This window comes from Sinohyriopsis cumingii, chromosome 9 (genome assembly GCF_028554795.1).
Source record: "Sinohyriopsis cumingii isolate HCF-2022 chromosome 9, ASM2855479v2, whole genome shotgun sequence".
In the NCBI taxonomy this organism is placed as follows: Eukaryota; Metazoa; Mollusca; class Bivalvia; order Unionida; family Unionidae; genus Sinohyriopsis; species Sinohyriopsis cumingii.
The window spans coordinates 46579393-46592486 of record NC_142969.1 but is presented as its reverse complement, the minus strand read 5'-3'; the positions used below and the strand labels follow the sequence as shown (position 1 = coordinate 46592486).

Sequence of the window (13094 nt, the reverse complement as noted above, 5' to 3'; positions counted from 1 at the left end):
TATCAACTGCTTAAAGCATACAGGTTAAAGCTTATAATTACAAAGTTAGAAACTAAAACTACATAGGAATGTAAATTAAAGGGGCTATTCCTCAAATGGCACTGATGAGTCAACATCCATATGCATGTAACTGAGATCCACATTACTGCGGAACAGATAACTAGTTATTATAAAAAAATATCAGACTAAAAATTCACCTAGAAAGGAATGAATGCTTGAAACTAAACCGTATCTCCAAAAATCCCAAAGCAAACAAGCAAGTATAAAGCGAACATTGCAACCTACATGAAAGTTATAAAGTTCTTCAGATCTTGGAAAATGAAATGCTGATAATGACAGTCCAAAATGTTCGCCCATTTAATCTACTATATTGTTTTGTCAATATATATATATATATATATATATATATATATATATATATATATATATATATATATATATATATATATATATATATATATATATATATATATATATATATATATATATATATATATATATATATATATATATATATATATATATATAGATAACATACGCAAAATCTGTTTGTGAAAATATTTCATACACAAAGGTACAGCCGGGTAGTACAAAAGACCCAAAGGTTATTTAAAAGCACTAACCCGCTCTTGAACAAAGTCATTGACAGGACAAATGAAATGATCTTCAATTTTACATACAGCCTAGTATATATAAACTATTTCTTGCACTTAAACATGACATATCCGTTACATCTGTTGAAAACGTTGCCTATTTACAACAGTTGTACTAATTATTCTGCAAGTATGTGGTACAAATTAGTACACAATAAATCATACCCAATGTAAAATATATGATACAAACTGTACAACTACCACTTGTATCAATTAAACAAATCGATATGTACATCTTCTATTACTATACGTAAATATCAACTTGTTTAAAAACTAACCATTATTGCGAGAATCAGAGCGCTCAACATCACGAAGACCTAAAATGTTGGATTTTTTAACAAATTTGCGTTAGCCGCATATACATAGCTAACATGATCAAACGAACAATGAAAAAGAACAAGTATCAATGTTGTGGGACATTTACAAACGAGCGAGTTATGGTAGCTCTCACATAGTGAACCAACATGTGTTGTCCTATCTCCAGGTTGTCAACAAAGTCGGGAAACAGCATGTCTATAAATCAACAGTATATAAAATATATGCTGAAAAGGTATACACTGGTAGAGTTATGCATGGAGATTCAAAAGGAAAGATGTCAAGATAGTGGCATATTGGAACAAGGGACAAGACCTATACGACTGTTACTACAACTGCTTCTACTACTACTGCTACTACCAATAATACTGCTACTACTGCTGATGCTACAGCTGCTACTAATACTATTACTACTACTAAATGTAATTTCTCATGTAAATATTATGAAAAAATTGCGTACGGGTAAAAAGCTGAAGACTACAATGGGATGGTTAGATATGTTATTCATGTTGGTCGAACACTGCATGATTTTTCCATTATAATATCAAGTACCGTTCTTTAAGTGTGCGTTCAATATCGGCCCAAGTTTAATTCAATCCGTAGCATCTCGAGTGACTCGACTGAATATGCAGTCGAACTGCAGTGTTTGGCAACGTTTGATTTAATAACGAATATGTTTTTTTTTGCGATTATTTCTGCGGTTTTCGAAATCAATGGCTTCGCCAACATATTGAAAGGCACAGATCCTGCATGTCCGAAGATAGAGATTTATGACACTGATTCATCTTTTAGCTAACTCATGTATACAACTCAGAACTTCTTGGCTACGTCTTTATATATATATATATATATATATGACAGAGAGAATTTGGACACCATGTTAATTGTGTTTTGCACTCTTCGGTCTAAATACAGGGGTTTTCCTTCGACACCCATTATGTATAGATGTATTCATGTACGATCGACATAATATATGAATGATTAAATACACATCGCTAGTCATAAAAAGAATTGAGGTTTTACTCACACGAATAAATATGACCGCTATTCACTGGATACTAACATAACAGGATGTGCATATTTTTCACTTTAATTGTTGCGTAAGCTCCTGATGACATGTAAACCCGAACACTAGGGTAACACACGAAAATTCATTTAAGTAATTCACGTCATAATTTGTAAATTGCTTACTTAAATTTAATGTATGCAGAACAATAGCAGTTCTAAGACCTTGGGCTGACAATATATGAAACCACTCCTACATTTTCCTGACATGAAGTGAGTTGTAATACATTAAATATTAACGTAGTCTTCTGATATACATCATTGTAAATATTGAGATAATACAGCGATTTTCTTACCGTAGTTTAACGACTCGGGTATAAAGAGATTTTTAAACATAAAGCTAATATATGCATCATGTTCCTATATTTGCACTAGGTATGATTTTACACTCGTTGTACTAAAGACCTGTAAGCAAGCCATCGAATAATTCACCTACGAAAAACGACCTGAACTGAATAGATGATACTATAACATGCTTAACAAACACCGTTATCGACGTTTAGATTGTACAAGTGCATTATGCTCCCCCTTTTTGCAATAACGTATTGATAACGCTTCAACCCTGTCATTGCTGTGTGTATATGCCAATATATGTGTGCGTTTGAGTTGAATGACCTTAATGTATAATCACAGCATGGTAGGCTATGATTTCAAATCAATATTCTTTGTTTATGTGAACAATATCAAAGAAATGGCAATGCTGGACAGGAGACAGTTGTTGTAATTATTATTATTATTAGTAGTAGTAGTAGTAGTAGTAGCAGTAGTAGTACTAATGTTGTTGTTGTATTGGTAAAGTATTGGACTCATGGTTAAATTAAATAAACGATTGTACAAATTTCATAATTGTCAGATAAAAACATTACGGAAAACTTTACTCTCACGAGACTATGTGTAAAATAGCACATAACGTATAATTACCACATGTATCAACCCGAGAGCAAATAAAAACTTAAATATTGCTCGGCCGAATGTTCCCTTCAATGTCAAAGTGTTTGAAAAGGACACAGATATTGGTGGGTCATGAATGTAACCTACATTCTCGTCAATACATGCAGAGGAGGACGTGTTTACTGTTACATATGAAACAAAAACAAATCCAAGCTACACGTGTATTATTGGTGTAGGTATGAATGATTATGCCTCAACAAAACATGACGTTGTTATAGATGATGGTACTGTCATTGTTAAATTATAGCCCATGTCGAATATTGAAATAATGTGTTATGAGAGCAAGACCAACTTGCATATAATAAATTAAGTCACCGAGATTTGGCAGTTATCTTGAATGAAGATTGCAAATGGTTTTTCGGGGTGGGGTGGGCGAAAAAGACATTGAAAATATTATATCTATACGACAATTCTAGTACAAATATTTATCTCTTTTAAATCGATTATATTTTACTTTTAGAACCACTTTGGTTACAGGTAACAAGATTAAATACATTGTATTTACTATATATAGGTATTTCCATTTACAACATACGTAGTTTTCAGAATTATTAAATACACATAAAAAAGTGGATACAATTTAAATCAGATAAAACAACATACATCCTTCTTTAGATTTTGCACGGTTCAATAGTTGAAGTACAAAACGTTTACCAAATTAAATTAAATTTCGAAATCTGATTGTATTGATGACTCTTGAATTGTATCATTGTAAAGGAACATGAACTATCATCGTACATGTGGTGGTGTCTAATTTCAATAAAGTATTTGATTTCGAATATTTTCCTAACTGCTTTACAACATCTTCACTTGCATCCATTCCCAAAGAACCTATGACTGAGAATTATAGAGGTATTGTCCTATTACCAGCCCTCAGTAAAATATTTACTTATATTCCAATTCAAAAGACTTATTAACTGGATAACAAAAATAATCATTTTGATGGAACACAAACTGTATTTAGACGTATGAATTTTATTGTGGATACGATTCAATAAGTATTTTGATGAATAGCCATAGTTTCCTCTGAAATATCCAACTCCGTTTTATATATTCGCAAATTTATTTTGGGATATATGATCGGCGCTTATTCGTTAGCGACAACATACAAATGGCCGAATGCATAAAAAGTGACGCCTAAACCGGGTTTAGCAAATTCGAGCGACATTTCTTGGAACCTTGCCTATCCAGTATCGATAAGAAGAGTATTTATTTTCTCAGATATATCATTTGATTCATAATTTTGCAACTTTAATTAGCATAAACTTCAGTCGATTATCAAGTATTACGAAAAGCCTTTGAGAAGCAGTATTGCTTAATCAAAATGATCGCTAAATTTCCTGACATCATATGTCGATCGCAATTGCCTTTGTCGTCAATAAAGACTTTCCGAAGGATGTAATCCTTTGTCCTTGATATCAGGAAAATATATATCGTACTTATAGAGTCCAGTTTGTAGGTATTTATTTCCAGTGGTTCTAGCATGATTTAAGGGGATACAGTTATCTCTGGCATATCCGTATATCATTCAAATGGTTCATGTTTAAGCACATCAGCGTGCTGATGAATTGGCTCTATTTGTCTAAAATGCTCTTCAGCGTTAGTGTTAAAAGCAAGTGCAACATATTGTCGCATTTGAAATCTAAAGATAAACCTGACATAGATTAAAGTCATTTTGTTTGGAATGAAAACTACTCCAGTTTTCAATTGCACATATATTATTTAAATTCAGAAATAGAACATTCTCTTGTAAATACAGTAGGTTTAACAATATTTGTTATGTTGACAGACTATACGATTGTTGTGTAGACATGAAGATGAGTTTATGTTTGTTGTTAAATGCCTAAATTGCAAGAGTCATTGTGAACCTCACAAATCCTAATTATCGTTTAGTCTCTATTTTTTCTAAGTCGTTATTACAACATATACTCCTAGGAAAGTAATGTAGGCTGCCTTTCCTGGAAAAATTGCAAACTTCAAATCTATCCAGGTGACTGTGCGTGTCGCTTATTGATCCAAACTACCTGCTCATAACTGAAGTGTTCTCTGGGTTTGGAGACTTACTGAAGTTTTCGGAGCTGTTCTGTCTTTTTTAGTAACATAATTCCAAGAACCATCGGACCATCGACAGCTTTTATTTTCGTCCCAGAAGTTTAAAGTTTCAGGCGCGAGTAAAACAGTATTAACGCGGCCATCACTGGTTTTTGCGTTAAAATTCGTGTATGCAATGGATGACAGTAACACGTCAGTAATCGAATAACTGCAATGAATGTGTTTAGTCACTATAGGTTGAATTAACTTTCAAACTATGCTGCCTTGACCACCAGCAACACCAGCGTCATTATCACCATCCCAATGTTCTACCCAATCAGCCACCATTGTAATCGTGGTAACAGTATCTGAGCAAAACATTCATTTCGTGTAAATATACATGTATAAGCATTTACTGATAATAATAATTAGTCTGAAGTTCCATTTCATGTCTCCAACCAATGCTTTCAACTGGCTACGTGTCTATGTTTGCAGTTGGAGACACCATCCGTTTCTACGATCGCATTGCCAAATAAACACTTGACAGCCCTACGGTTCACGGTGTTGGTGTTGGCAGAGTCATAGCCTCACTCGTTAATACGATGACAACGTGGTATTTGCCGAAGCGCCTTCTGCATTAATCTTTTTTTCGGTGTATGTAGGGTCCTCTATCAGTCGTCTTATCATCAGACAAATAGAACAGGCAAATTTGAAAAGACATATTCTTCCGCATAACAGTAATCATTTGAAAATAAATATATATATTTTAAAACCGTGGATGGCTTGTCAGCAGGATGCTAATCGACACATATCTTCAAAACAATTAAACGTTCAATCACAATGCTTATGGAGGAGTTATGACGTATGTATACACAAGACTCAAAGACGCACAGGATTGTCGCCCATACGGATCAAGGAGGCTGGTACGGACAAGTACGAACGCTCAATAATTGTGGTAGATGGTTAACTAAGCATGCAATGACATGTGTGGTGGGAATTACAATAATGTCAACAATATATGTTGCCCCAGTCACGATCGTCCTTAAGGTTACATGGATAAACTGTTTTCTAATTTAAATGTCTAGAAACATTATTGACCGGCGAACATCCACAAAATTTAAAAGGACTATGAAATATTCATCTTTGTGCACCGCAATTGTATACCACAGAACCAAGGCGTAATTCGAGAAAGCAATCTCTAAGAAAGAGTTCAAATTTAACCGTGCTGAAGTCAGCAATTACACAACCAAGAAAAAAATGAAATATCGGCTTCGTCATACAAAGATACACTTAGCTTTTAATCGGAGAGTGAAAACATGCTATGGAAATTCATCATAAGATGTATCAGATGAATAGAAATGACATAACCTCAAATGACGTCATTTTGATTCGAAGCCTAATGCCAGCGTAATTGCTGCATACGATACAGATTTTATATAGCAGGCAGATACGTGTTTGATGCTAAAGTGGCAATGTTTTGTTTTCGTAAATTTGAAAGAATGAAGGGCGCCTCACATGCCGACACCCTCATCCGATATGGCGTGCAAGTCATGAACAGCTAATGTGTCTGACAACATTTATTGGAACAATTACGTGCTTTGATGCATACATTCCAAGCTCAACTGCAAAGAAGGCTGACACAGCATAACTTCCAAAGGTACAAAAGCTTCATCAACTCAGCATTTTTTAAATCAAAATAATTCCTGAAAACAAGCACCCCATCCAAAAACACAAAAAAAAAATCACTAAAAAGCCAGGGAAGAAGAAAACTTGATTTAAACATTGTATTATGTGCATATCCACTAAGTACAATGCAATTGCAGGATGAAGATCGCACGATTCAATTATAAATGATTACGAAAGGGATACTAATAATAACATAAACGAATATGCAGAGATCCTTCAACTAAGCTTTAAAGTTGAACCAAGGCAAACTACAAAAATATTCTTTAATAATAATAATAAAGCATATTATTAATAAATCGAAGCATATATCGAAATCAAAAGCGTAAATTAGGCTGGCAGACAGATTTCCAAAAGGTATCAATACTCTTCTGGTAAAAACACGTTAACCTTTATATTCAGCGACTTCGTATTCCTTGGAATGCATTAAGTGATAGCACCATCTCGGAAAGAACGGTCGAGTGTGCCTTGTCTGAATCCAAAATACTGTGAAGTAGCTGTATCAAGTTTGAAAGACAGTCAGCTAATTTGAATGTGCGTACATAGTGTCTAAGAGTTCGAGGAGACTGAGTTGAATTCTGACTGTATTATTGCTACCCTTACCTATTTCATACCATCCCCTCTGGGAATTATATTCACAAATGTCAAAAATTGAATATAAACAAAGTTCAAACATATGAGATCATGACGGCGAAAGCTTTGGCTATACTATGAGCATTCATATGAACCAGACGCTAGTTTGAATATTGGGCCTGCGGACTAAGTTCATTAAATAGAAATTGCATTATTTGTGTTCCATTATCAGTAATCTACTATTATTTTATACGCGATGCGCAGTGTTTGTCATCATTAGTAGTATCTTTGCATTATCAATAGTTTTAATATAAGATATAAGAAAATAGTAGCGAAAGACCATGCTTTTACTTTCATAGATATGTCAGTATTTGGTACCTCACTATCGTTACCAACAAGCACGTAGAGAAATGCCATGATTACTTTAAAGGAATAAAAAATTGTATGTGGCTCTTGCCCAGGGTGAATTCGGCAATATAATATCAACATTCTGTTTGTTTCTTAGTTTCCTTAATAATGTTGCGATCATTATATTCCGTCCTATTTGCATTATTATCAATCCTTCTCTTTAAACAAGACGAATGGAGGAGTATAGGAATACATTCAAACACTGCGATCGCTTGTTATTATTATCTACAATTGCAACAACAATATTAACACCAACGACTATAAACTGATTGATGTGATTGAAAGAAAGATATCACTTATTATGTACATGATTACAAAGGAAATGAGTTAAAGAGACTTTTTGTGTGTGGGAAAGACATATAAGTTGACACTTTCAATCATAGATTATTGAAAGCTGTGTAAATTGGACTTTTACTCTGGTGCCGTTTAAACCAGATGAAATATGACTATGGCCGTTCTGGTCTCTTGGGTCAGGAGACCTGGACGAAAGTATAAAGACAAAATTCAAATGAGGCAAAGGTTTTGATATGCAGTAGGATCCTGACATTACAATGTATTGTGGTATGTCTAAATTGAAGACACTAAGTGATAAACGAGTATGCATTTTGATTGTCAACCTCTCATCAAATAATTTGATCAAACAGAAAGAGATCTTGGAGATAAATTCTCAAATATAAATCAGTGTCAATGCCCATTATCTGATCATTCTGGTGGATTTGTTTCTGAAAACAAATATAAAAAGATGGCTGCTAAGCTAACTACCAGCTGTGGTGAGACGAGTCTTTGCATACTTAATTATATAGTAAATGTTCAGATGATGAAATGCTAAAATAGGTTTAGTTAAAGTAAAATATAAAACAGGATATTCATCAAGTTTTAATGAGGCGTGCAGAAAATGGGCATTCAAAGCTGGTGAAGCAGTGACCACTTAACATCCTCACCAAATAATGCTTCCAGTCTCATCTTATATGTAATTTCAACAAGCACTTTCACACATAGGCATCTCAAATCAGGCACACACACACACACACACACACACACACATTCTTGTAAAATAATCAAAGATCTGCATGCCAATCTTCAGTTAAGAAATTTTATTGGCATGAAAACGGTTTATAATTTAAAATGTTCCACAAAATAACACATTTTGAAATTTGGTGCACGAAAATTTGCCACTTTAGTGTAATCCCCTTCATTAATAAATCAGTGCATGATAATATCTGTTTGATATGAAACACACCACAAAATATTTTTTATGATGGCATGGTTTTGTTTTAGTGAGTTCAGGTCAGAGCCGCATAAGTGTCCCCTTCGCCAAATAGTCCCTATTAAAATTTAATAGTGTTGATTGTGTGTCTCTATGTGTAGTATTTATGATGGAGACTGGTAAATCGTACAATATAATGATTGAGAAGTGAATTTTCTGGATACGCCTCGTATTCTTACTAAGATGGTAAATGTGGTGTAGAGTTACAGGCGAAATTAGGCTAAAATCATGATTTGACTAACCTAAGGTATGAATATTAGTTCCTGGTTTTTTGGTGTTGACATGTGACTTGTATTTCATGGTAGTTAAGTACCAGCGCTACGTTAAGGAAATGTAATAAGGAGAAAGCGCAGTTGTGAGGTAGGCAGGCAATTGAGGAGTTATAACGTTAATGTTTAGTTGTGATATTCGTAGCCATGCATTAAATAGAGGAAGATTATCATGGTTTGTTTCAGTCGCTCAATAAAGAGGCCTCTTGCATGTAACATTATTAATTGTCTGCCTTTCGCTTAGTATTAATATTGCTTATTTGCGGTCATTTATTGATTAGAGAAAAATTGACGAATGTTATCATCGTGTCCTTAAAAATAGGGGAAAACAAGGGACTTACAGAAATCAAGCTTGCAAGAAGCAAGAAAGACAGACAGAAGTAACACAGCAGAGAGAGAGAGAGAGAGAGAGAGAGAGAGAGAGAGAGAGAGTATAAAAAGGTACTGACTAAACGAGGAAAGAATGAAAAATATTTGATAATTTACCTCTGAGTCAAGCAAACTGTATGTGATCGTTTTGTTTCACATTATTTATACTTCAGCCAGTATGCACATTTATATGATACATTGAAATCCACTAAATTTGAGTATATAATGAGTATTTGCTGTGTCGTGCCTGATGCCATGTATGATGTACAGAATGTCTTCTTATTTCATATTGGCCCAAGCTGAACTTGTCGGATTTAACACTAATGCGGTTAATTGGAGTAAATAAATGGTATTATATTTCGGTTACCATGTAAACTGTTCGTTATTATGTTTCTAACCACATTTGAATGAACTCAAATATATGTTGTAATTTTTCTGTGTATTTCCTATCCAAATGTGAACGGCTCAGAGTTAAATAGGAGATACAATATACAAGCACATATGAATTGTTAGAATCTCATGTCCATTGTAAAAATTGTGCATACAATATGCATGAAACCTTTTATTCAGCTTTCTTGTGTGCAAGACGTAAGCAAAACAGTGTTAATTTTTACCGCGTAAACGGGGACGAAGTTTTCCGACTGATACCCACGAGCTTTTGAGCCTAAAGGGACGTGTTGATTGTTGTGTATAGCATGACCTGAAAAAATACCGACAAAACTGGGACATGCTCAGATACGCTTATTGTATGGTTTTTATCATTAAATAAGGCCCTTGGTATTCCATTCAAGCCGACATTACGAAACGGGGACGTCCTCGTTTCGAGATGTATGCCCGGTATGTTTGTGTGTATTCACAACAATGTCCCCGTTTCGCGCCCTTCACACACACACACACACACACACACACACATATATATACATATATTTTTTTCTTTCTTTTTCTTTTTCGGCAGATCGGAAAGATGGGACCTGTTCGGAAATATAGTACTTTATCATATTCTTAACTGATCAACTTACGTTTCCGAAATTAAATTATGAAATTACATAAATTAATAGAAGTTCAAGAACTGATGTTAATAAATGCGTCAGATAAGAAAACACTTTCTCCAGAAAGAAAATGAACACAGAGGATGTTTAGGCAGGATTGCACTCTAAGTCCTTTAAAATTGAAAAAAATGATGACTTTGAGTTGACCAAATACAGCAATGAATTCAACACATTAGTGTAGAAATTAGTCAATAGGCTCACATTTGTATTAATATGTCAACTGTTTTAATTATATTTTCCTTTACTTCATTCTCGAGAACGATATAAATTACCCCAAAAATAGATATGCTAAAACGTGACTCAATGAAAATCAGGGCATTTATTAACTACTGGAACATATCACAATTCTTCCTTGCAAATCTGATACGACTTGAAAATATAATAGAAACATATCGCAAATTGTTATGCCAGACTGATAATGTATTAGTATTTTAGCAGTTGTAAAGGAATGAGCTTTTGTTTACATTTAGATAGTTATTCACTCTTGCATCTTTTCAGATGTACCAAATGCGATACATTTGGGTATATGGGAGCATCACAAACTTAAATTGTATTCCTGCCACCACTTTAGCTTCATCTTGATGACATATAAAACATATCAACCATGGTGTGTGTTTATTTCTGCTTCTGAGCGTTGATTTGTGTGTGTAAGAGGTTGAAGGACTATTTTGCATCTGGTAATTGTAATAAAAACAACTGTTGCACTTCGCGGCATTGAAGCCATTGACGCATTAGGGACCAATCGTTCAACGGTAAGGGTGGTGATGAAGGTAAACGAAGAGTGGGAACGCCTGGACATTTTCTTTTCAAATAGATGTATCGCTAAAGTGTGTCTTCTTATTGATTGTATATAGCCTAGACCTTAAATACGCAGCTACATGTCTACATCGAACAAAGATGCAAAATACAAATGCTGTTTAGAGTATATATATATTTATATATATATATATATATATATATATATATATATATATATATATATATATATATATATATATATATATATATATATATATATATATATATATATATATATATATGTATATATATATTTATATATATATATCCCTGTAAATATTATCGAATAGCGACTATCCATTAATGCTAAAAATAGATGCGTCATTTTGTGTAGAATGCATACACTAACAAATTTATTATCGAACAAACACATTTTCCCTGTTTTTATCACAGAATTATCCTAGACATACTAGCAATAATGCCGCTTGTATTCTAATATATATGTAAACATACGTACCTCTGCAAAATGTGTATTTTCGAAAACTAAACTTGTAATATGAGCTAGCTGGTCAGTAGTGTACTTTGACACGCTGATACTATTATAAATAGTCTTCTTGGAACTAACTGCACATTGCACATCCACCACACTCAATCCTCTAGATAAGCAGAATGCGATATAATATCTACTAAAATTGCCCCGCAAACTTTACATCAGTGCATGTCAACAGCATACAGCGAGTAGTTGGACTTGTATATTGTATTAATCATTACCCATCATTATATATATATATATATATATATATATATATATATATATATATATATATATATATATATATATATATATATATATATATATATATATATATATATATATATATATATATATATATTAATGGCGGATAGGTTTCGCAACGCTATGAAATATAACCGCTGGACAGGAAAAATGTGTAGCAGCTTGTATTATTAAAATGACTATTTTGTGTTATATTTGCAAACGGAGATAAAATACATTTCATTTATTTATTATTTCTAAGATACATTATTTTCAACTCATTGATGGTTATTCTCCCTAATTATGTCGCTTTCATTATGCCTCCTCATACCTGAAACATTATTTATGCTTTTCTTTGTACAAAAGCAATGGAGAAATATAGAAATATGTTGTTTTGTTTTTCAAATGCGATCATATGTTATTATTATTATTATTATTATTATTATTATTATTATTATTATTATTATTATTATTATTATTAATGACAATGAAAACAACAATATCAAGAAAAAAGTCTATCAATATATTGTTTTGAGGGAGAGAAGAACGAATTATCTTTTATATTTTGAGAAAGAACCGTTGTGTATGATTACGATATAAACGAAGTGAAGATGCCAGTTGTGGCAAAGACCTAGAATCGTTGACATATTCAATCATTTATCGTCTGAAATTGATTATCCTAAATAAGGTATCTGACACCGTTTACAGATGATCACACACACACACACACACACACACACACACACACACACACGCAAACACACACACACATAAATTGTTATCGATGTGCCTTCTATTAAAAAGTTGCAAAAACAGGAACTTGCAAAGCCGAAAAATACGGCTCAAGACGGCGACAACTTTAAAGTAAATGGCAATTCTACGAGCGACGAATCGGCAGGTGTGGATTTAGTAGCAGTTGTAGCCTCAAATCTGCCCACGGGCGTCTCA

The 13094-nt window shown here is 33.4% G+C and overlaps 1 protein-coding gene across 2 annotated transcripts in view; it reads right to left on the bottom strand.

The window, feature by feature from the left end:
* LOC149791743 (deoxynucleoside triphosphate triphosphohydrolase SAMHD1-like) overlaps positions 1–12013 on the bottom strand; it is a 73138-nt gene extending 61125 nt beyond the window's left edge. The window contains exon 1 of one of the 2 annotated variants that reach the window (XM_089969256.1): positions 11889–12013. The gene's annotated coding sequence lies outside the window, so the exon portion shown is untranslated. The remainder of the gene's footprint in view (positions 1–11888) is intronic. The other variant, XM_089969257.1, reaches the window with a different exon arrangement.
* Positions 12014–13094: the final 1081 nt, after the last annotated feature.